The sequence below is a fragment of the Macaca nemestrina genome, chromosome 16 (genome assembly GCF_043159975.1).
Source record: "Macaca nemestrina isolate mMacNem1 chromosome 16, mMacNem.hap1, whole genome shotgun sequence".
NCBI lineage: Eukaryota > Metazoa > Chordata > Mammalia > Primates > Cercopithecidae > Macaca > Macaca nemestrina.
Window position 1 is genome coordinate 73,733,227 of NC_092140.1, and position 25,658 is coordinate 73,758,884.

Here is a 25,658-nt window from a genome sequence, read left to right on the forward strand (position 1 = left end):
TTTTGAGACAGGGTCTCACTTCATTGCCCAGGTTGGCGTGCAGTGGCAAGATCACGGCTCACTGCAGCCTCGACTTCCCAGGGGCTCAGGTGATCCTCCCACCACAGCCTCCCCAGTAGCTGGGACTACAGGTGCGTACCACCATGCCTGGCCCCAGATAAGATTCTAAATATACATTTTGCTTCTTCTTAAGGCAAGCCAGCCATTGCCAACATAGAGTAACAAAATGCACATTGCTTTGCTAGGCACCTTACAGAACAGATAAATGACACAATGCCTTCCCTCTAGGGAGGATAAAAAGAACAATAAAGATATGTTTTTTCCATAAATGCATATATTAACATTTGACTTCACAAAAAGTGCTCATGTAAAGAATAATACTTTCCCTTGAAGTTAAGAAATTTTATGATGGATCTAACAGTACAAGGAAAAAGGAAAAAGGTCTTGGGGCTAATAATAATAATTATCACTTATGTTGGTACTTTCTGTGTTCAAAGCATTTTGTGGAAGATTAACTCATTAAATTTCTTCCCAGCGTTCTTGTCAAGTTTATAAAGCTTTAGACTGTTCTGATGTTCTCTCCAGTACAATTCCATATAATATGGGAACGCTCATTTAATTTTTGCATACAAATACTACTGGAGTTCTGATTAACCCACACGGTGTCTGATACCCAGTAAACTCACAAACTTTGGTGGAAACAATGGATGGTATTTCCTGGATCTTTATTTCAAAGATCCATTCAAAATTCAAGAGTCTGACCAAAGAATGGATGATCACTGTAAGCGTCCAAATATATTTTATCAAAATGGTATCATTTTACATTTTTCTTCATTTAAATCATGAGTTCCTCAAGGAAAGGAACTGTGTGTTTTTCATGCTTGTTCCAAGAATCACCTAGGTGTGTGTTGGCTCCGAATGATGCTTAGTAAACATGTGTTGAACAATAAAAATGAATTCTTTACGGATAAGTTCTTATTAAATTGTGAGGAATAAATAGCATGTGGTAATCTGTCCTGCCCTCTAGGAATAAGTATGAAAGAGGAAGCAGGACTTATGTACAGAAAGCAACTGGACACAAAACAGAAAAATACAAAATACAACTAAGTGCTATAATGTCTGGTTGGAGAAATGAGTGCTAAGGAAAAATTACAATTGCTTTGTTTTGTTTTTTGCTTCTCAGCCCATTAGCTCTACCTCCTTCCTTTGGGTATATGTGTATAGAGAGAGAAAGAGTGAGCCAGCTTTTAGCCTGCAATAAAATGTAACAGCGTATAAACATATTATATTTTCTACTCTGTTTAATATAGAAAGTTCATTCACTTGGAAATTGTATACAGATCTTTAAAAGTTTCTGTCTTACAAAACAACAACAAAACTCCACACAGAAACACACGCACAAATACACTGAACTTTAATGGTGATCTTTATTCAAATTACAGTTTCAGTGCATACCTGTAATCCCAGCTACTCCAGAAGTTGATGGGAGTATCCCTTGAGCCCAGGAGTTCAAGTCCAGCCTGGGCAACGTAGTGAAATTCCACCTCTCAATCTTTTAAAAAATTAAATTACAAGTTCCCATATTATAAAAAAGTACTACAGCTCTAAGCTTTAATGGAAATTCATTAGATTTTTGTGAATTTGAAGGAAGTTTATTTCTGAAAATAAATTTTGTTGAATTTTTGTTGAATTTCTTCTTCTTCTTCTTCTTCTTCTTTTTTTTTTTTTCTACGGAATCTCACTCTGTCGCCCAGACTGGAGTGCAGTGGCCGGATCTCAGTTCACTGCAAGCTCCGCCTCCCGGGTTCAGGTCATTCTCCTGCCTCGGCAGCCCGAGTAGCTGGGACTACAGGCGCCCGCCACCACGCCCGGCTTTTTGTAATTTTTTTTAGTAGAGACGGGGTTTCACCGTGCTAGCCAGGATGGTCTCGATCTCCTGACCTCGTGATCCACCCGCCTCGGCCTTCCAGAGTGCTGGGATTACAGGCGTGAGCCACCGCGCCCGGCCAAATTTCTTCTTAAGGTGAAAATTTGTTTTTCATTCCTTTTCTTTGCATGTGAGTTTTGTATCAATTGTGGAATAGCCCCACTACATACTGGAATATTTGAATCTGTCGTGCTTTTTCCAGGAAATTCTGAATTTTAGGATAGTCTACAGGTACCATAATTTGACAAGTCCAAACAATTAGTTATCTTCCCTGAAGCCCAAACCTGCCATTTTTCTCAGACATGAAAGCCACCAAACCTAGGGTGCATCCCTGCCACTTCCCTCTGGCCCGTCTCTGGCTCATCCGCCACAGAGACCTATTTATTCTATCCCCTGAGTATCCCTCTAATTCCCTCTCGGTTCCAGCTCCACTCTTTCAGCCACGCTTCAGGACCATGGTCAGTGCATCGCTCAGTCTCATCCTAATTTATCCGCCGCTCCACCCACTCCAACCTCCTCTCCCCTCTCTAAGACAATCTTTACGTCACCGCTTATGCCTGTTCCAATTTACTGTCTCTGAGCCCCACATAGGCCCTTTTCTGCCCTACATTATGATAACTGGAGCTGGAGCTAATTTATTTCGTTAGTGGGCACAATGTTAGTCCTTGTCGGTAGAGGGCGCTAGAGGGACACTGCACGAGGAAGGGGCTTCTCTTCGGGTTCCAGCTCTATTCTTATAAAACATGAGCTGCGAGGCCGGGCGCGGTGGCTCAAGCCTGTAATCCCAGCACTTTGGGAGGCCGAGACGGGCGGATCACGAGGTCAGGAGATCGAGACCATCCTGGCGAACACGGTGAAACCCCGTCTCTACTAAAAAAAAATACAAAAAACTAGCTGGGCGAGGTGGCGGGCGCCTGTAGTCCCAGCTACACAGGAGGCTGAGGCAGGAGAATGGCGTAAACCCGGGAGGCGGAGCTTGCAGTGAGCTGAGATCCGGCCACTGCGCTCCAGCCCCGGCGACAGAGCGAGACTCCGTCTCAAAAAAAAAAAAAAAAGAAAAGAAAAGAAAAAAGAAAACGTGAGCTGCTTCCGTGGCAACCGGCAGGTCCCTTGGTAGGGGTATGCAGAAGACCTGATGACACAAACCCTCCAAAGAGTTTCACCCTCACCATAACAGGTGGCTTCCTGCTCGGCAGCCCATACTGCATCACTTCAGTGGACTTCTCTGACATCTACTAGACCACATTAAATGAATCACAGCCTTGAAACTGAACTGGAAGGACTTCCTCCAAGGTTACACCTTCTCTGAATGCTGTCTTTCAGCCCTATGCCTAGTGACTGCTCCCTGCGTCTTACCGCAGTTTTCTTGATAATTCCCTTTGTACTTCTTAGTAGGTAATACCCTTTAATTAGCTCCTAATTTTTATGTGGTATTAAGTTTACCCTGTCCAAATTATTGGTCATGTCTCACTTAATGATGGGGATATGTTCTGAGAAATGTGTTGTTAGGCAATTTCATCATTGTGTGAACATCATGGCATGTACTTACACAAACCTAGACGATAGCATAGCCTATTAACAACAACCCTAAGCCATATGGCGTAGTCTATTGCTTCTAGGCTACAAATCTGTACAGCATATTACTATACTGAATGTGGTAGGTAATTGTAACACAATAGTATTTGTATATCCAAACATACCTAAACATAGAACAGGTACAGTAAAAACACATTATTGTAACCTATGGGACCACCATCATATAAGCAGTCTGTGTTGGACAGAAATGTCACTATGCAGCTCATGAGTGTACTATTGTGGTTTCTGTCTCCTGACCAAACCCTGACTGCTTACCACTTTTGTTCTTTCATTCTTTTCTTTCTTTTGACAGAGTCTCTCTCTCTGTCACCCAGGCTGGAGTGCAGTGGCGCAATCTTGGCTTACTGCAACCTCCACCTCCTGGGTTCAAGCAATTCTCATGCCTCAGCCTCCTGAGTAACTGGGATTAAAGGCGCCCACCACCACGCCTGGCTAATTTTTGTGTTTTTAGTAGAGACAGGATTTCACCATGTTAGTTAGCCAGGCTGGTCTTGAATTCCTGACCTCAGGTGATCTGCCCACCTCAAAAGTCTAGTTGGGAACGGTAATCACACAGTTTGGCTATCTCTTCAGGTCAGATTACTCAAATAAGGATTAAACTGCCGCTTATCTTTATGCTTGGCAGCATGGTATCTGGCCACATGGTACCAAGAGTGACTCAGACATGTCTTACCCTCTCTATTTTACATAGCTCACCTCCAAGCTATGTAAGGTGTTGAACTGTAACACAGAAGCACCCATTTCTCTGCTCACAAAGTGTCATGGTACCCAGAGGCAAAACTAACTCAGCCATAATAGTATTCAAGTGTTTTCCATCGTTCCAGCTTAATCCAAAGACCCTCAACACATTCCCTGAAATGAGAGATGAAGTGCACTGAGAGAATTCAGGGCATGTTTGAGACAAACTTTTCTCCTTGCTTAAGTCTTCTTGGAAATGGTTGGCTCTACCAATTTCATTTTTAAAGGCCTGCAATTGTGTGCAATGAAAGTAGTACCAGGCTGTTGTATCTTGCTCCCTTTCCCATAGACATCGCCAGAAGCCCAATTCATCACATTCTTAACAGCACTCTTCAGATTTATCTGTCAGGGCAAAGGATCCAGATTAAAAATGAAGCAACCATTTCACTTGCTTGACAAGGGGAGACTCGGTCTGCCAAATTTCCATCCCTATCACTGGAGAACAGGACCTCAGGAACTAAATAATAAATGCTTTCTGACCTAGGGCCACCTAGCCTGGAATACTTAGGGGTGTCTTATCTTAGTGCAACAATTATTCCAGTTAATAGGTTAAGGGATATATATAAGATTACCCGTAATCCTTTCGCACCGTTGTTCAGGGCTTATTTGAGATGCAGGGCACACATATTTAAGGATTAGCTCCTTCTCTCCCTACTCATACCCTTAGAGTGATACTACTTCCTGCTATCTTCTCTTGTGGAATAGAAATGAAGAATAGTTACACTAGGGGAGTTATTACAATCAGGCTCTTTTATATCTTTAAGGCAATTACAAGCAAAAACAAGAGTGCCTAATGCACAGCATTTCCAGAATTTGTAATTTTGGCATCTCATCTTGCCAAGCCTTGATAACATCCAGATGTTGCCCTATTGAAAGGTGTTAAATAGAATAAACCTCAAGCCAAGAGTACTTCCATGTTATATTTTGGAGACTTCCAAAATGTAAAACATTTTCTTTTTGAAATATCAGAACTTTGGTAGTTTAAGCAATAATGTTCTAGTCTGCATAATGTTTTAGTGTCTAATAATAACAGCAGTAGCACTTTGTTTCTCCATTTAAAAAAACTTAGTGTTGACTATGTGCTTTTCAAATATTAACTTACTTAATTCTCTATGTGCTCTCTCCTGGTACAACAATCTGCTCCACAAATTTCTCCAGATTTTTATCTAATTCCTGTTGAACAGTGTAAAATGCCACTTCTTCCAGGGTTGTCTGCTTATCATCAAAAGGGAAATAACACTCACTGAAGATGTGCCTTTGCTAGGAACTAGGACAAGGGTGGTGTTTATCAATTCATGAAGAGAAGGTATTGTGTTCATTCACAGACCTTGTGTAGGAATTAGGGAGAAAAATGTAAACCCTAAAGTTAATACTCCATGGGCACAATCCGGGCACAAGTTGCCTTGAAGACATTTTGAGGTGGCAGAGCTGGAACCACCTGTGCTATAAAGGAGCTGCTCATTCAGCAAGTCCCCACTGAATGCCTGTAATGTCTCTGTGACAGCACACACCTGCAGGCACATGCAGGAAAAGAAGCAGCCCCTGCACTCAGTACTCTATGGTCTCACAAACATGGGCCTGGGATGTGCTGGGTGCTGGCAGAATTGTAGGCACAGTGTGCTAAGGGGGCACTGAGGGAGGACACAGAACCCAGCATTTGGGCATCTAGAAGCCTTCCCAAGGGCTAAGGAGACACCTGAAAAATGAGAAAGAGTTACAGAGCCAGGCCCCCCGAGTTGGCCCTGCCAACCACTCTCCAAAACCCTTAGATTTTGCTGCCTTTGCCCTTGACACTGTCCTTTCCCTGGAGCTGAAAGTCTGTGGGTAGAGGAATGACTTTAAAAGTCCAGGATCAGGCCTGGTGCAGTGGCTCATGCGTGTAATCCCAGAACTTTGGGAGGCTGAGGCGGGTGGATCACCTGAGGTCAGGAGTTCCAGACCAGACTAACCAACATGGTGAGACTCCATCTCTACTGAAAATACAAAAATTAGCTGGGCATGGTGGAAGACACCTGTAATCCCAGCTACTCTGGAGGCTGAGGCAGGAGAATCGCTTGAACCTGGGCGGCAGGGGTTGCAGTGAGCCAAGATCACACCACCGCACTCCAGCCGGGGTGACAGGGCAAGACTCCGAGTGTTCCAAAAAAATAAAAGAAAAAGTCCAGTATCAGATGTATCTCCTTAGATCTGTCCTGTTCTAGAATCTTTTTAATAATGAGACAAGCATTCTCAATAGTTTCTAATCCCAAAAAAATTCTTTATGGCATTTCCCAACATTTCCTTTCTAGGAGCCAGCATATGAACTTGCTGCCTATCTTTAGCAAGGAGATGCAAATGACATTCACAGACCTCTTCTGCTGTATACCTGGACGAAAGCTAGGCTAGCTGTGTGTCCTGTGAGTAAGAAGGAAAGATGCTTACCTTAGATCCATCCACAATCTTCCCCTACTCCTACACCTCCAATTCAGAAAGCTGTAGTCATTCTGAATATCAGCTCATCCTAGGAGAATCACAGCTCTCTCCATGGATACAGGACAAGGTGAAGAGCCCTAGGCTGTTGCATTCTATGGACCAAAGATGAGACTGGGGTGAGGTACCTCTGGGTCACTGCTAAGAAGTAAAATGTAGAGGCTGTTCATTGCAGTAGTATCTTAAGAATTCCAAAATCAGGCTACCACCTCTAAACCAGGCAAGAGGACAATGAGTCAAAGTGATATGCCTGAAGGGTTAGGAACCATGAGGAGCTTATATTAGGGAGAAGGAAGGGAAGAGAGACCCAAAGAAACTTCATGGAGCTAATGAACAAGCACCTACAGAGGATTTATATATGATATCTGCAACCAAGAGAGTGGCATGCTAATTTAGAGGAAACCAGAAGGTAGCCAACACCTTCATTTCACAGCTGGCAAAAGGAGGAAAAAAATGCTTACTTAATTGTTGCTAAGAATTGGTCTCTGCAGAAATGCTTCGGAGCAGAACACCCAAGCCAGAAACACACTGCCATGTTTGTTCATAAACGTATTATAGCTGCCACCACTCACCCCCAAAGCCACCCTTTCCAAGCTACGCAGATCCACTGGGATCCACACTTTATATGTCCTCACAACAATCTCACACCCAGTGCGTCCAGGATGAGGGCAAGGAGAAAAGCATCCCATTTTTCACCCAAAAAGAAGGCACAAAATTAAATGTAACTCCAAGAGTTTTTGTGAGCACATATTATTTGGGAACACAAAGATGAGAAAACATGGCCCTTCTCTTCCTGAAAGAGTTCATAGAGTCCAAAGTAAAAGACAAATTGATTTGAAAAAGTAATTGCAAAACAATTCAGGCCCTCATGCATGAATGCATTTAACAAACATCCCCTGGTCACAATTTGGAAGTAAAAGTATATGCAAAGTGGTACATGAGTACAGAGATGCTACCACTTTACCAAGAACACAAAACAAATAGGAAGAAACCTGACCATTTAAGATAAGAAAGAATTCTAATGGGTGTTTGCCCACTGTCCTTAGAAAGTCCTTATATTGAGGTAATAAGAAGAGAAGTGCTGACATTTACTCATCACTTTCCTCATAAAATCTCTGGGAGGTCCATGAAGACTGTGAGCTCTTTGAGGGCAAGAACCATCTCCTACTCACCCCAGGATCCCTGCCCTTCATCGGTACCTGGTACATGATAGTTAATAAATGTGTTTTAGACTGAACCAACCTGAGGTTTTTCTAATTCTTGCTTTTCTAACTTTACAAATGGCACCAAGGACTGAAAGATTGTAAGAAGTAAGAGTAAGTAAGTTTTTAGCTGCTATATTCCAATAGCTAGTTTTTAAAAGTATTTTTAACTCTTTTCCTCTATTCTTGCTAGGTGGACAAGGTTAAAACCTGGGTTTAATTTTCATTTCATAAATTATTCTTTAAAAATAAATTATTTCAACTGTCTTGAAAAGTCTGGAAAACAAGGTCTGTGAAGTCACAGAGGGAAAACGAATCAGAAACTAGTAGACAGCAGTTGGACCACGGGTGTTTGTTATACATTCTTTCTAGGCATTCATCAAAAGCTCAGAAAGGGAAAGTCAAGCGTACAAAATCAATAACGTTTCTATCGTATTTCATCTCTTTGGATTTGCAGAATGCTTTGGTAATTCTGTTTCTCAAGCCTGCACATCACAAGCAAACAAGTATGCGTATGGGTGTCTTAGCCCACTAGGCTGTTTATCAGAAAGCTACCAGTCCCCTGCGAGAAGCTGGCTTTCCTCCAGAATGTAGAAGGTGTTTAAGGAGACATATTTCTCTGGTACACCTTAAAGCAAGCTTGTCCAATGCACAGCCTGCAGGCCTATGTGACTCAGGATAGCTCTGAATATAGCCCAACACAAATTCATAAACTTTCTTAAAACATTGTGATTTTTTGTGTGTTTTTGTTTGTTTGTTGCTCATCATCTACTGTTAGTGTTAGCATATTTTATGTGTGGCCCGAGACAATTCTTCTTCTTCCATTATGGCCCAGGGAAGCCAAAAGATTGGACACCCCTACCGTAAAGGCTAAGAAAAGCTTAGATCCTGTCCCCACCCACCTCAGGCTCATGTTGCTCTCCAGCTGGGTCGGCTCATAGAGCTCACTGTGGGTTATGTATGCCCCGGTGGTGACAGTGTCGACAATGGACAAAACCAAGAGAGGTAACTTTAAGTATCACACAGATCCTGCTGCAGCCTTGGGAGCAGCACTCCATCAGAAAAGAAATCATCACTTAAGGCCCAAACAGCTTCTCAATGACAACCGAAAGTATTTGAATGTGCTGCCCCAGTAACACTGGCGGGCCCTGGGGAGCTAGCTGCCTTGATTCATTAACAGCAGTTCCTGAGTCTTGCCAGTTAATTCAAGACACTCTCCAGAGATATGCTCCATCACTCCTTATTTGGCTTCAAGGCCTTTTTTTTTTTTTTTTTTTTTTGAGATGGGAGTCTCACTTTGTCGCCCAGGCTGGAATGCAGTGGCACGATCTCGGCTCACTGCAACCTCTGCCTCCTGAATTCAATTGATTCTTCTACCTCAGCCTCCCGAGTAGCTGGGACTACAGGCACATGTCACCATGCCTGGCTGATTTTTGTATTTTTAGTAGAGATGGGGTTTCACCATGTTGGCCAGGGTGGTCTTGAACTCCTGACCTCAGGGGATCCACCTGTCTTGGCCTCTTCAAGTGCTGGGATTACAGGCGTGAGACACTGTGCTGGCCGGCTTCAAGAATCTTGATTGCAACCCAGAGACTTAGAATTTAAGAGGAGGCGAGAAGGGAGGAGGGAGAGAGAGAAAGCAAAGAAGGATGCCGGGATGAGGTGGTGCTCAGGGAGAAGAAATGGATGGACCTACTGAGGAGAATGGACAGACACAGGAAAACACAGGCACAAAGAAAGGCATAAGGAGAGAGGAAAACAAGGCAAAGACAAAATAGAGAGACGGAGAGAAGGAGAGGCTGAGTGAAAACGACAGTTTTCAAAGCAGGGCTCATTATTCTCCTTTCAGACACATTAGTTACAATTTGCTAATGTCACTGATGTAGCTTGCCTCATATTCTAAGGGCTGACAATGGTTATTTCCTGAAGGCCCTGCTGAGTAGAGTGGAGGCGTAGGTTAGGTCAGGAGAGGAACTGAAAGGACAGAGGAGCTGCTTTTCAGTTTGGAGACTGATTTCCAGGAAGGGAGGCTGTTATGCAGGGAGAAAGATGGACGGCCCCTCCTCATGGAGGCAGCACACTTTTAGAGCTGACTGTGAAGAAGAATTGTCTGATAAAATGTTTGAGAGAAATAATTTGAGGGTAATGGAGAGAAAATAAAGGCTTATATCCATATTATCATGCCGGCGCTCACTAATTAAGTCCTTTTTTTCAATTTCCCTCATTCTTGTTTGTGCCTCTATTTTTGGCATAGGAAAAAAAAAATAAAGGCTCACCATGTTTCCAGCAAAAAGAGAAAAATAAAGATGAGTAATTTCCATACTATATTACATCAGGAAAATTTAAATTTGATGTTATAACATTTTTTTATTTACCAAATATGCTGTCAATTTGAAGAACAACTGTTTGGTTCTCTCTACTTTATCAAGTGTGAGTTTAATTAATCACAATGGAATCCTATTCAAACTATTTTCCAACCCAAGAGGCAATTGTTTCCTAGAGCAGGCTGTTTCCTTCTAACTAAGGACAGCACTAAACCGGAGAAAACATTAAAACCCTGACGCGCATCATAATGAACTCCATGCAAAGTAGTTATATTAATGTAATGGAGTTGAGATCTTAATTGCACTCGTGTTTATATTTGCAACCTCCTTTTTTAAAGCCTTTTTATTTTACTAAATAATTTTGAACAACGAGGTAGGAGAGGTTACATGGCCTGCTAAATAGAGATGGGTTTCATCACACTAAAGGAGGAAAAATGAATCTGGGAGGGAAGACTAGCTAATTTAATTTTGTAAAGTAGGTTTTATTCTCAGTTGATAATGGCTAAAATTGCTCTGTGAAAGCAATCTTTCCAGAGCCAGAAAATGTTCCCTGGACGCTTAAAAAGAAGCATGTCCAAGAGCCATTTTTGTTCCTCCCTATGACAACCATTAGCTGCCACTGACAAACCTCCAGCCTGAGTGCTGAATCCTTACAAAGCAATTTAGGCGATGCATCCTCTGGCCTCTGCTTTGAAAGAGCTGATATGTAGTAAGATAATTTCCAGCCAAATTTAAGATAGGAGAGATTGCACAATAGTGGTGGAAGGGAAATTTCCTATAAAGTAGACATTTAATTAAGAGTTATTGTTTGATGAATGAATGAGTGAATGAATGAATTCATCAGGGCTTTTAGTCCAAAAATGGTGACTCTCCCTTCTCTACTCTTTTTTTCTGTCCCTGTCCATCAGACACAAACCAGAAGAAAATATATTTATTTCCTCATTAAAACTCATTAATGTAGAGACTGGACAAATATTATACTATTTTTCCATAGCTCAGCCAGGAAATCAGAGGGAGAAGATGGCAGTGTTCACTAAATCACATGTGCCCTCATGAGAAACTTCTCTCAGGTCTCAGGATTTAGAGTGGTTGCTCTCTCCCAGAGCAATGAGTTATTTTGTTACATAGATAATAATAATTGTATAAACCGATCTTGTACCCTCTGTTTGTGCTGCTGGAAAGCTCAAAAAAAGTTCTGCAGCCATCTCTAGTGCTGGGCTACTCAAGACAGGCAGGAGATACACTAACTCCATCCCTCACTTGATCCCACCACCTTTTTTTAAAATTTGATTTGATTTTCAAGTCTTATTTTATTTTTTATGTGATTGTATTCATGGGGTAAAAGTGCAACTTTACTATACCGATACATTGAATTATGGTGAAGTCAGAGCCTTTGGTGTCTGCAACACAACAGCAATGCACATGGTACCCACCAAACAACCTCGCATCATCCAGCCCCTTCCCACCTCACCCCCACCCCTCCAAGCCTCCACTGTCCATCATTCCACACTCTGCGTCCATGGGTACACATTATTTAGTTCCCACTGGCAACGGAGAACACATGGTATTTGTTTTTCTGTGTCTGAGTGATTTCACTTAAGATAATGGCCCCCAATTCCATCCATGTTGCTGCAAAATACAGGATTTCATTCTTTCTTATGGCTGAGCAGTATCCATTGTCACTACCTTTTTTAAAACCTCAGCTAGTTTGTTTTTTGATAGTTTGTACAATGTAGATTTTGAAATACTATCTCAGATTTTTCTCTAAGGGGAGAAAATAAGAAGGGAAGGAAGGTAAAAAGATGAAAAGACATAGAGTTGAGTTAGATTCTATAATGCTTTCAATTACTAAAAAACATTCATGGCTTTCCTGTTGAACACTAGGCACTGTGTACTAGCTGTGTACTAGCTGTTGGCGAGTGCATAGTCTAATGAAGGAGTCAAAGGAAATTATAAAGTGCAGAGTAGTACCATGCAACTGTGAATAAAGTACCATGGGATGCAGTACAGAGGAACATCAACTCTAGCCAGGGGAATTCTATTACTATTACCAGGAATTTAACATTGCACTAGGTCTCAAAGGCGAGAAGGAATTTGTCTGTTAAAGAAGGGAGGAAAGGGCATCACAAGCAAATGAAAAGGTATATGCAAAACTGCAAAGGCATGAAGGGGTATGTTGTTTCCAAGATGCAATGAGAGGCTTGGTTTGGCAAAGTTTCGTACGCTTCAGGGTGGAGAGAGAGTAAAGGGCCAGAGCCTGAAGGATGAGAAGGTCAGAGTCAGATTTGAGAAGCCCAGAATGACAACATATGGAGTTCAGAGATTGATCCCAGGCAATGGGAAACCAGCAGAGTTTCAAAGAAAAAACAGCTACATGGTCAACTTTACTTTTTCAAAAGAAGTATACTTGGATTGGGATGAAGAGGGACTAGAGAGGAAGACTGGTAGAGGTGCTGGAGTTCAGCGAGAAATGTTGAGGAAGAGGATGAGAAGAAAACAGAAATACAATAGAAATAGTCCTCCTCTGCTGGAATGGTAGAGTTCACTAACTGATTGGAGAAACAACCAGGGATAATGCTGTATAACTTGGGAGATGGAGGATGTGACTGAGGCTGGTAACTGAAATCTAGACTACAAGAGGAAGACGGCAGCAGGGAGGGAGCAATGCTAAGTGTGAAATGCCTTCAGGACACCCACGTACATGGCAGAGAGCTAAAAATATCGATCTGGAGCTTGGGCAAGGCATTACCAAGGGAATTAGATTTGACATTTTCCAGCACACAAATAGTACCTAAAAAATGATAAAGAAGATCAGATCACTCAGAACATATGTATGTACAATACAGGAGAAGAAAATATGGGGCCCTGAAATTGAGGATTATTTTTAATCAAGGGAGTTAAACTCATTCTCCTTTTCTGGGCGTTTTAAATATAGACTAGGTTTTCACCTACCTAGGGTACTTTAGGTTAGTTATTCTTTCAGGCAGAAGTATCAGCCAGGTAATCTTTCAAATGAGTTCAAGTAACTCTCCCAGGAAGGGCACTAAGCTTGTTAAAAGATCAGCCATCTAGACTCCTTAAGTTTTGTTGAAAAAGCACCATGCCATAACATTAGCAAGAGGGCACCTCTCAGTGCTTGGGAAAGAACAGGCAATATCCCCCAGCAGACCCATGTCATGTTTGGAAGAAGCAGCAGAAGTAGGAAACTGGGCTGTGTTCCAGTATAAAGTGGTGTCTTAAGACTATTTAAAATACACTGGAAACTATGTGTGTTGCTTTGAAAAAAACAGAGGAGTGTCAAGAAAAAGTGGTAAAGAATTGTGCTGATGTATAAACGAAGAATATGGAAACTACCAGCCAGTTTTCAATATAGGTGAATGATATCGGGGACCAGGATGCTGCAGTGTTGAAAGAATTAATAACAGAGAGTGAGATAGAAGGAAGAAGGGCAAGGAAAAGAAATGTCCTTGCAAGGAAACAAAAGAGAAGAGCCCAGGAGAAAGCACCCAGCAAAAGCCAAAACTGCTGCTCAGAGAGTGAGGGCAGGGGCCAGAGTCACAGAAATCCCAAAGATAAGGACAGAGGGACCAGAGAATGTTAACGGAGAGAATATCAAGGACAGACAGGATTTCTTAGGTTCAAGGGTAGAGATGTTAACAATTGAAGATAAAATGAAGGTCGCTGCTGAATCAATATAAGTTTGCTCTGATGAACAGACTTGAAGCAAGAAGTCCTGAGCTCAGATATAACTAATATCTCACAATATGACCTTATTTGGAAATAAGGGCCCCGCAGATGTAACCAATTTAACTCTAGGATGAAACCAAATCCAACATAACTACTAGCCTCATAAAACAGGGAAATTTGGACACAAATACAGACACAACATGATGTGAAAACACAAGGATAACACCATGGAAAGACAGAGACACAAGGAACACTAAAGATTGAAGGCCACCACTAGAAGCTGGAAGAGGCAAGAAGCTATTCTCCTTTAAAGACTTCAGAAGAAGCATGGCCCCGTCAACACTGAGATTTTGGACTTTGTCTCCAAAACTATGAAATAATAAATTTCTGTTATTTTCAGCCACCCAGGTTTTGGTACTTGGTTATCGCAGCCCTGGGAAACAAACATAACAGGAAGAGAACTAGAGGGAGGTGGGAATCCACAGAGCATGCTGAAACCTGCCGTCAACAGTTTCCACCGTAGAAACTCTAGACTTTAAAATCCTATACACTGGCATTACTCAGGATTCTTTTGATTGCAGTTAGTAATGTGCCGACAAGCTAGGGTCTGTGGGATGGAGTGTGCAAGGTGGAAAGAACAAGAAGGCAGAATGGTAAGGCAAGTCCAAGGTAGGACCGAGGTTAAGTCTGCAAAGGGCAGTTCTCTTCTTTTCAAGATGGAGTCTTGCTCTGTCACCCAGGCTGGAATGCAATGGCACGATCTCAGCTCAGTGCAACCTCCGCCTCCTGGGTTCAAGCAATTCTCCCTGCCTCAGCCTCCCAAGTAGCTGGGATTACAGGCGCCCACCACCATGCCCAGCTAATTTTTGTATTTTTAGTAGAGACAGGGTTTCAGCAGGTTGGCCAGGCTGGTCTCGAACTCCTAACCTCAGGTGATCCACCCGCCTTGACCTCCCAAAGTGCTGGGATTATAGGCATGAGCCACAGCACCCAGCCAAGCCACCTCACCCAGCCTGCAAAGGGCAATTCTCAATGAGACAAAAATCCATTCTATTTGTCTGGCTGACAGAGAAGCAGCAACATAGGTCAAGGAAGAACAAGGCAAATATGGAACATGGTGCCATAAGCATTATTTAAAAAACAAGCAAAACCACGGGATTCACATTATTCTGGGAGAAAAACTCAAAATAGAAACATGTATGTCATGTTTACTTACCAAGTTGCTAATAAGTCAGAGAATCAGGAAACTGAGCAACATAAAGAAATAAACATACATAACAGAGAGATATTTGAAAACTCAATAAGGAAAAGTTTAAATTTTTAAACTCTTTGAGAATGAATTTATCCATCAGAAGGGAAGGAGGATAGGGATCTAATTTACGGAGTCCCACTTGGTGCCAGGCCCTTGCTAAGCATGGAACACAGGTAATACTTAGTCCCCTCACTAACTCTGTATTACGAGTGAGGAAACCGAGACTCAGGAAAGCAAAGGATTTAAACTCTAATATGCCTGAGTTCAAATTCATGCTCTGTTCCCCTCACCATGTGGATTTAGGAGGATACAAATTAGAATTAAACTTCTCAGGAACCTAAAAAGTCAGCAACAGAAATGGACTGAGATGTGCTAAAAGGAGACCATGAGGGGATCATCCCAGCAATCCCAGCAGCCTGTCCCACTCGGAGTCTGGAACTCAGCTTAAGCACTTGCTCAACTCCCACTCTCTTGCTCTCTCTCTACTCTGGCTCTCTTGCTCTCTCTCTCCTCTCTCTGTCTCTCAGGAGCTGCCAGCTCTCCACTGGGCCAGTGCACAGCTGGGGGACTTCCAGGGGGCATCTGGACTCCGCTGGAGACAATTTTATCTCTGCATTGTCCCATTGCAGAGATAAAAGCCCGAAGACCCGGCTCCACTCCCTGAAGACCTCCAGCCCCGCCCCCAGCCAGGTGTATGCTCCCCCACATCCTGAAGTAGCTCATTGCAATCAGGGTCTGAATAGTAAAACAGAAATTAAATCGACACTTTGAAGCATTAATCTAAGCACAAATTAATATTCATCAACATCTGCTATTTGTTCAGGTGAATATTCAGCTTAAACAAAAAATAGCCTTTCTACTCAGAGACAGCGTGTACCAAAGAAAATGGCGTCCGCATGCAGGCCCTCTGCGCACAGCAGTCGGAAGAAGTGGGCTCCCTGAGGAGACAACATACCTGACAGACCTCCCAGAAGAACCCTGCTTATTTTTCAATAAATCATGTCTATTCGGTCACTGTTTTCTTTCTGACTCTCAAGACATCACCATTCCTTCTCAAGAGGGAGGGAAAAGGAAGCTGGGTGATGTTTATTCCATCTCAGTGCTAGGCAACTGGCCTGCCCCTGTTGTCTGCCATGTGATCATCATCATCTGGGCAGGAGAAATTTCTTTGCTGGAAAATTACCAGCTACATTTCAAAATGTGTGTGGAGAGAAGTTTGCAGGGGGACTAGATGGGATAGTGGAACCATACGGGTAGCTCCACATGGACGGAGAATGAAGCAATTACACAGTAAACTCTGTACTGTTACAGACAAGGGGGGTGTTTGATGGTGTAACACAGAGAGTATCATTGAGTCAATAACATCTTTAGAGCAAGGGAGTATTTTTTAAGGTCATAACCAAGCTAACGGTTGTTCTCTTCCTGCCAAAAAGCCAGAAAAACTTCTGAGAGCCCTCCTGCGACTCCAGGCCAGGACAGATCTGAGAGATATTTAGAAACATAATCTGTTCCCTGGGTAAAACGATGGCTTCAAAGAGCACTTTGGAGAATGTATCTCTTTACGTTTCAACATTTCTCCTCTCCCTGTCCCAGATAGTTGAAACACAGGCACTAAAATGGTAGAAATATAGTTAAGACAATAAACAAATTTAAAAACTACAGGTTCTGCATACTTTGGGGGGGAAATGCCTTCCAATGACTGGTGGGAATTGCATGAATTTGGTAACCTGCCTATTCCTGTGTTGAGTAATGATGAAGGGATGTTGCAGAATTTTACATGTCATGAATGGGAGGAGAGTGCACTCATTAAGAGCAAGAACTCCAAAGTTAGATCCTGAGGTCATATTCCAGCCATCTTACTTACTACCTGTGTGATCTTGGGCAACTTACTTACCCTCTCTGTGCCTGGCTTTCTTTATCTGTAGAATGTGGATGTTGTGATGATTAAATGAGCATTTGAAACAGTATTTGCCACCTTACAAGTATCATATAACTGTTAGCTATTGTTATAAACTTAGTAATGAAAATTGTGTAGTAGTAGTATAGAAAATTGTATAGTAATGAAAATTGCATAGTAGTGAAAATTGCCAGAAAGTCCCTGGCAATTCTATCAATAGAGAATGATATTGCTAAAGGTGTAGAGTGAGTGAGCCAACGTTGGAACTGGTGAACCCATTAAATTCATTTTACTTGTGGGAGAGAAGGGAGGAAAGAGACTAATGGCAAGTAAATTAATGAATACAGAAATAAGAATAACATAAATAGGAGTAAGAGCAATGCAGAGAATGAAAGAGGTTAATGTGATAGAGGCTAGAGATCCACCTTAAGCTGAGCAGCCAGGGATGTCTCTCTGAGGAAGTGACATTGAAGTGGAGACCTGTATGAGAAAACCCAGCCATCTCTACATAAACCGGGGAAAGTGATCCAAGAGGTGGAACACCTAGTGTACAGCCCCAAGGAAGGAGCATACTTGGAGAATTCAAGGAACAGAAAGAAAAACAGGAAAGCTGGAGTGAATTTGATGAAATAAAGCTCGTGACATTAGAGGTGAGACAAGCAGGCTAGACACGTGGGGCTCTGCAAAACGACGAGATACTGGATTTCATTCTAAAATGTAGCAAAAGCTATTGGAAGTTTTAAGGAAGGCTGTGATATGATTTAAGGAGGGGTGATTTATGATTTTAAAAGATCACGCTAGGGCCATGTGGTAAGCAGCTTCTGACATGGCCCTCAGTGATTCCCACCTTCTGGTATGCACACTCTTGTATGAACCCCTCCCCTTGAGAGTGGGCCGGACTGAGGGACTTGCTTCTAACAGAACATGGCAATAGTGATGGGTTGTCACTTCCATGATTAGGTTACAAAACGCTATGACTTGCCAGTCCTCCTTCTCTTTCCCTCTCCCTCACCTTAATGGAGCCAACTGCCATGGGAGCTTTAGGGAGAGTCACACCTGACAAGGGAACCACAGGAGGATTCCAGCCAACAGTCCATGAGGAAGCTGGGCCCCTTGATGAAACTGAATCCTGCCAACAATCACCTGAGTGAGCTAAGAGGCAGCTCCCTCCCAATCAAGCTTTGAGATCGTTGCCAGAGAACCCAGATAAGCTGTACCCAGACTTCTGACCAAGGTAACTGTGAGATAATCAATATTGTTGTTTTGAGTTACTGCATTTGGGGGTAATTTGCCACACAGTAATAAATAACTAATATAGGCTACTGTGTAGAAAATGGAATTTTAGAGGGCCAGGGTGAAAGAAGGAAAACTAGTTCAGTGGATATGACAGTAGATGAGAAGAGAGATTATGATAACTTGGATTAGGACAGAAGTAGATGAGATGAAGAGAACGGGACAGATTCTAGGTATACTTTAATGATTTTAGGGGTAAAAGCCAGAAATAAGACTAACTGTTTTGACTTGAAAAACTAGATGTATACAGAAATGGCGGAAAGAGAAGAAACGAGCGCGAGGGACAAAGGTTAATGCTGAGCTTTCTGTTTTTGTCATACTGCATTTCAGATAATGCTTACTAAATACCCATATGGAAAGATCAAGTAAACATGTGGATAATTGGATTTAAGAGTCTGGAGTTCAGGGAAGAGATCAGGGCTGGAAAGTGGGTTTGGAACTCATACGCTTTTATGGGCAGTATTTAACGTCATGCTAGAGCATGAGCCCCCTTAGGGAATGTATCAGTTCTGTTGCTGCATAACAAGCCACCCCAACATTTAGTGACCTAAAGCATCCATTTTACTACGCTCATGGTGGGTCAAAAATTTGGCAGAACACAACAGGGAAGGTTTGTCTCTGCTCCATGATGCCTGAGTCCTCAGCTGGAGCACTACACATGGCCTCCTGAAAGGCTTGGGCTTTCTTTCACTGTGACCACCTCAGTGCTGGAAGCTCAGGATTCCTAAGACTATGTCCCAAGGAACCCAGGTGGACACCTCATGGTCTTTTATGACCTAGCCCTTGGTGTTACAAATTATCTCTCCTGCTGCATCCTAATGATTACAAATGAATTACTATGTTCACCCCAATTCAAGGGGAGAAGACATAGATCTCACCACTGGATGAGAGGAGTGTCAAGGAGTTTGCACACATGTTTTAAAGCCACCACATAGAGTCAATACAAACAGAGAATCCTAAGGGGAACTCTGAGGCATGCCAACATTCAGATGTAGAGGAGAAGATGAATAATTAGCAGAGGAAACTGATACAACCGAATGTCAGTGAGGTAGAAAGGAAACCACTGGGTGAATATGAGGTCATGGCAGCCAGCATGAGAATCTATTTCCAGAAAGTAGGAGTTGCCATTGTGCTAAATGCTTCTGAAAAAGTGAAATATGTTAGAGACAGAGAAGATTGGGGTTTGGTGACCGAGAGTTGCTGGTGGCCTTGACAGAAGCAATCTCCATGAGGTTGCTGGAATGGAAGCCAGCTTAGATTGGGTTGAAGAGACTGTGAGGAAAGGAAAGAGGCATCAACCATAGCTGGCAGCTATACATGGTTGTATAGCTTTCAAGACTCTAGTAAATCAGAAGATCACAGAATCTGTGATGTAGGTCATCTGGTGCATATATTTGAGCATTTCTGATGTTAGGGAGCTCACTACCTTTACAGTAGCCCATTTTGTAGTTGTTAGAAAAATTATTTCTTCTATAGAGCTCATTTCTAACATGCATTTATCTTTGCCTGAAACAGCACACAACCAGTCTACTCTGGGTGTCAATGTGCCTCTTCAGGCTCTTTCCTGTAGATGAAGCATTGGTGGCGCCTCCAGTATCTGGGCACTTCCTGTCCAGTTTTCACTGCCCTCCTCTGAATATGTTCAAATGTGTTCCTGTCACTTCCACAGTGTGGCATTCAAAGCCAAACTGAACACCCTGGATGTAGTTGGAAGATGCCACACTCTGGTCCCACCATTATCTGTAAGGCTGTTTCAGGTTTTTGTCAGATTGCTGTCACACCTAGTGGAAACCAACAGCCGCCAGCTGTCATTCATATTGAGCCTTAATCATCATTATTGTGACTGATGAACGTTCAATACTATTTGATGCAATAGTCTCAATGAATTGTTCTTCCATAGCAAAGCTAGATGTTGACAAGTCCAGGTACACTGAAGAAGAAGCTGGAAAGACGTCTTCAGCCTTACCTCCCATACATTGTTGCTGTGGCCTTTTCCTTTGCACTAAATAAGGTGAAACACAAAGGAACAGGAAGTGGCTCCTGAGGCTGCTGGTGACCCAGGTCCACCTCTAGCCGACCAGGAGCCTCCGAAGAAGTGGAATGGGGGTTGTGCATAAGTGGAACCAGGCAAATCCTAGACCTGTGCCACAATTTACTAGCTAGCACACCCTCCAGGGCTTTTTCTTCTCTCCTTCCTAGATGCATAAAACTTGTAAAAAACCAAATCAAAATTCTCTTTCTAAAAGAGAAATTTGAGCTAGCTTTTTAACCTCTCTTTCTCAGGGTTTTTCTATGAAACTGTTTAAAAGTATTTCTAAATCACTTAAGTGAATATTTGTATCTCCAGATTATATATATATATTTTTACTTTAAGAAAAGGTTACGAAAGCTTACCTGGAACTAGAGAGAAAAAAATCCTGGAGATTAAGACAAGAAAACATGGAGCTTATTGTAACAGCTGTGTCAGTGTGGCACTAGTATATGCACACACACGCGCGCGCACACACACACACGCGCGCACCCCTGTAGGGAGGTGAGAAGAAGGCCCACTGTGCCAGACTGCTCCAAAAACCATTGCTTTGTTCTCCACTGGTCTCTGCCGGCATGGCGATTCTGGGCAAAGCAGGTGGCTAAAGTGTTCTGAACAATTTGGAGCAGGAGAGTCTCATTACCCTCGTCATGACTTGCCCACCTTCTCTCCCTTCCCTTGAGAGCTTAAAAAACTCTCTTTGGATAAGAAGAAATAAAATATAAAAAATGTACTGGTAAAATAATCATTTTCAGAGTCTTTCTTTCAGCTGTTCTGGTCGGGAGCTAATAGATCATTTGAGGATTAAAGGATATGCTTTAGAGCCTTATCCAACCCTATCAAATTCTCCCCAAAGTTCAGAAGGCCAGAAGGATAGAGGTTGGACCCTGAATAAATTGTGCATTTTTATCTCTTTAGTATCTTGACACATGTGATAGAAGCATAATAATTATTATGAGCTCTCTGTGATGCCAGTCCTTCCTCATGATACAGAGGAAAGGGTCAAACCATGATTTTTGAAGTCAGACAGTCAGGAAAGCTATTCCAGACACTTTCACATACTAGATTTGAGACTTCAGGCAAGACTCATAAACTTTTTGAACATTAGTTTTATTTTCTTTAAAATAGAAATAAAAATGCCTCCTATAGGTACATTCCTGAGGATTTCAGTGAGATAACTTCATAGAGCATTTTTTAAAATATCATTTATAATGCCATTTTATTTTTTGACATCAGAAAATATTTATTAGTGGTTAAAAATGACAGATAACTTTTAGAATGCAATAAGTGCAGTGCATAGCAAACGGATTATGTATTAAAACTGAATATTTAATTACAGCACAAGTTCAAGAAGTTTTCCCATAACTTAGAGTGTGAGAGATAAAGGTGATAAAGTGTTAAATAAATGAGAAACACAGGGGGAATGATCCAGAAGATCTAGTACTTATCTGTAACAAGAATTCCAGAAAGAGAGATCAAAGTATTCAAAAGATCAATAATCAAAGAAATAAAGTCATTCTTGAACTAAAAAAGACATGAGTCTTCAGTTTGAAAGGGTTCACCAGGTATCATATAATGAATACATTGATACACACATCAAGACATACCTTGTTTGCATTCCTTAAAATTCAGGTATTAGGGGAGAAAATCCCATAAGCATCCAGGGTTTTTTTTTTTTAACATCACAGTGCTTTGTATATAACAAGTAGTCCATAAATTTTAGTTTCTTTGCATTTCTCTCCTTTTAATTCATGTTGCTTGAGTAGAATATCTAATCCACCAAAAACCTTTCTTTGATCATGTCATTCCCTTCATTGCATCCTGAGATCACTTCTCACTGTATGATGGATAAAACTCAAATCTTAGCATTACCCATCTCACCCTAACTTACCTTTCAAGCCATATCTTTCCCAACTGCCAAAAATGAAGCCTCAGTTCCTGCTAGCAGCAGGACTTGCAGTGCCCAGGTTTTCTCCTTTCATGTTCATTTCTGTGCTCTGGTTTGTTTACAGCCTTGTCTCCTCTGGGGTATTCAATTTCCACCCACCTGCCAATTAAAAGCTTGCAAAGCCATTAAGAACCAGCTCAAATACTTTGCCCTGAAGGCCCCAAGATGGGATCACCCTTTTCTTCCTAAAACATGCTTTAGGACTAATTGTATTTTTCATAAACTCCTTGACAAATGATATCTCTTACTGTTTATATACATATCAGAGGCACATGTCAAAAGATACAATTTCTATCTGTTGGCTGTTTATTTCCCACACTAGCTGGAACTCCTTAGCAGCGGCGACTACATCTTGTCTTATATCTCTAGCATCTGACACAGTGCCAGGCACCTAGCAGGTGTGCCGTAAATAACCACGCAAAAGGTTTATCCAATAAGCTATCACCCTACACCTAAAAAGTTTAATTGCAAGATGTTTTGCTTAAAAAGTGGTTACACGTTCAAATCTTACAGCTACCAGGCATCTAACGTAAGTGGCTGACACAGGCTATGTCAAAGAGAATGAGGGAATGTGGGGACTGTGGCATTTTGGAGCAGGGCATCCTGCCTGTAGATGACTGTAGGAATGTGGTCCCAGTATCGTCATTGATATTTCAAGAGAAGCCAGAAACTCCTATTTTTTGTAGGCAATATCTCCTGATTCTTAACCATTAGAAAATAAGGCAATCATTTGTTTGTTGAAATGTTGTGCAGGTCCATCATAGAGGCCAAGCCAAATACAACTATGTTTGCAAGCATAAGATGGATGGATGTGGTAGGCCACAAGAAGCAAATAGCCCTTTAGAGGTGCGGATTGACCTTGCAGAGTAACAGGTGGGGCTAGGAGAAACCATGTTGAGTGGGACTTCTCATCCTACCTAAAAAAGACCAACAGATGGAAAGCTGGGTAAAGAAGGGAGAGAAGGCAGTAACAGTCAGATTTCAACACGGTGAGACTGTGACATGTGGGACTTCTGAGTGAGTAACAGCTGTGTCTAGAACTGAGTTGAACAGGGATCCTCCCACACCACCCTGGCAAGAGAACTAACAAATTGATGACTGCTCCAAATCAGTCGCCAATCTACCTAATACTTCTACCTGGTAGGTAGCCTGATACCCACTAACATCAGGCAGGTACTATATGATTAATATTTCATAAGATAAATATTAATCATTAGCAACTTTCAAAACTGAGGTACAGCTACTTCAAAAATGAAGAATGAATGCAGATGAAGAGCACATATCACTAGAGAAATTAGTGATACAGAGTCAAGCAAAGTCTCCAGAGTTCTGAGGCAAAGAAGCAAACAAAGAATCACAGCCATTCTTTGAGGAAGCATCCTACTCATTAAAGAAATGCAATCATGATTATGCTGATCAAATGAAAATCTCAAAAATAGAGAGGCCATGGGGAAAGTCCTGGTTATGAGCACTGAATTCATTTACATATAAAACAAGGCAAAATAACTGTCGTAATATTTTGTAATGGTTATAAACACCAAATAAATGTTATATAGAGGTGAATTGCATAAAAATAGTAATATAGCAGTTTCCCCAGTTTTTCTTAATATTTAGTTAATAAATGCTGCCTACACTTGGCACATGAAGTTCAAAAGTATAATGACACCAATCTTTTAATATTCTTTTATATCCTATTTTTTAAACTTCAGAAAATATTTTGGGAATTAATATTTCTTGTACTTAAAATGAATAATTTGCTTTATTTCACTTTTTAGGGTTTTTAAAATTAAGTACGGTTAATTTTTTTATTTTAAATTGTGTTACAGAATATTCCAAATTCAGTTTTTCTGTATTTTTTTCCTGTTTGTATTTCTATATAGAGAGATACATAGGATGATATTGCCCTTTGTTAATAATGGTTATTTCTGTATAGTGGGATACGGAGGGACTTTTTTTCTTTCTTCTTGGTACCTTTCTTTGCTGCTTGAATTCTTTATAATGAGCTATATTGTTTTCATAAGCTCAGTAGAGTTACTCTTCTTGAAAACATATAGTAATTGAGAGAAGCTTAATATTTGGCATCTCTAATTTTTAAAAAGTAATAAACACATATAATGCACCTCTTATGTCTTCTTTTTCCTTAAACCTTTCTACCTACTGACTTTCTTTCTTTTTTTTTTTTTTTTTTTTTTTTTTTGAGACGGAGTCTCGCTCTGTCACCCAGGCTGGAGTGCGGTGGCCGGATCTCAGCTCACTGCAAGCTCCGCCTCCCGGGTTCACGCCATTCTCCTGCCTCAGCCTCCCGAGTAGCTGGGACTACAGGCGCCCGCCACCTCGCCCGGCTAGTTTTTTGTATTTTTTAGTAGAGACGGGGTTTCACCGTGTTAGCCAGGATGGTAAAGACAGGGTCTCACTCTGTCACCCAGGCTGGAGTGCTAGAATGCAGTGGCACGACCAGAGCTCCCTGAAGCCTTGAGCTCCTGGTCCCAAGAGATCCTCTTGCCTCAGGTAGATCCTCTTGCATCCAAAGTAGCTGAGAATACAAGTGTGTGCCACCATACCTGGCTAATTTCTTTTTTAAGAGATGGGATCTCGCTATATTGCCCAGGCTGGTCTTGAACTCCTGGCCTCAAACAATTTTCCTGCCTCAGCCTCCCAAAGTGCTGGGATTACAGGCATAAGCCACCAAACCTGGCACTACCTACTGAATTCCAAGTTCTGTGATCCTAGAGGGTAAATATTAAGTTATTTTAAAACTGTAAGGGGCCCTCAGAAAAGCCACCTACCTTCTCACATTCCTTACCCCTCAGGGGATACTTCACATAATCAATTCTCAGAAAGGCTGCATGAGCCCCAGACACTTCTTTAGTTTTTACCCTCTAGAGAAAGGCTTTTTACATAGTGTTAAAAGGTTGTTAATACTGTCCCCACACTAAACAACATCATTCATAATGCAAACAATTGTAGTAAATGGGAAGTTATACGGTTATGCATATATAGCTTCTCTGGGTGTTTGAAAGTCTTGAGACCCCCAAAACCCCCAAAAACAAAGATGCCAAGAAGGTAGATGGCAATTATTTTCTGTTTAATTTTTACCTACTCCAAAGTTCTCTGAACCAATCTGATCTTCTACATCAATCCCAAACCGACATGACTGTGACCCACGCTTATTATTAGTATGCTGAACCTATGTGCCCTGACAACGAATGCCATGTATAGACAATTTGAAAGGCAAGGTGTGGAGAACCCAGACAGGCTAGCAGCGTTCAGCAGGTAATTCCTGAATAAAGATGTGT

The 25,658-nt window shown here is 41.8% G+C and overlaps 1 long non-coding RNA gene across 1 annotated transcript in view; it reads right to left on the minus strand.

The window, feature by feature from the left end:
- The window catches only part of LOC105485605 (uncharacterized), a 31,260-nt gene extending 14,981 nt beyond the window's left edge, over nt 1-16,279 (minus strand). The window contains exon 1 of the long non-coding RNA XR_989720.3: nt 16,151-16,279. This is a non-coding gene — a long non-coding RNA (uncharacterized lncRNA). The remainder of the gene's footprint in view (nt 1-16,150) is intronic.
- Between the last annotated feature and the right edge of the window lie 9,379 nt (nt 16,280-25,658).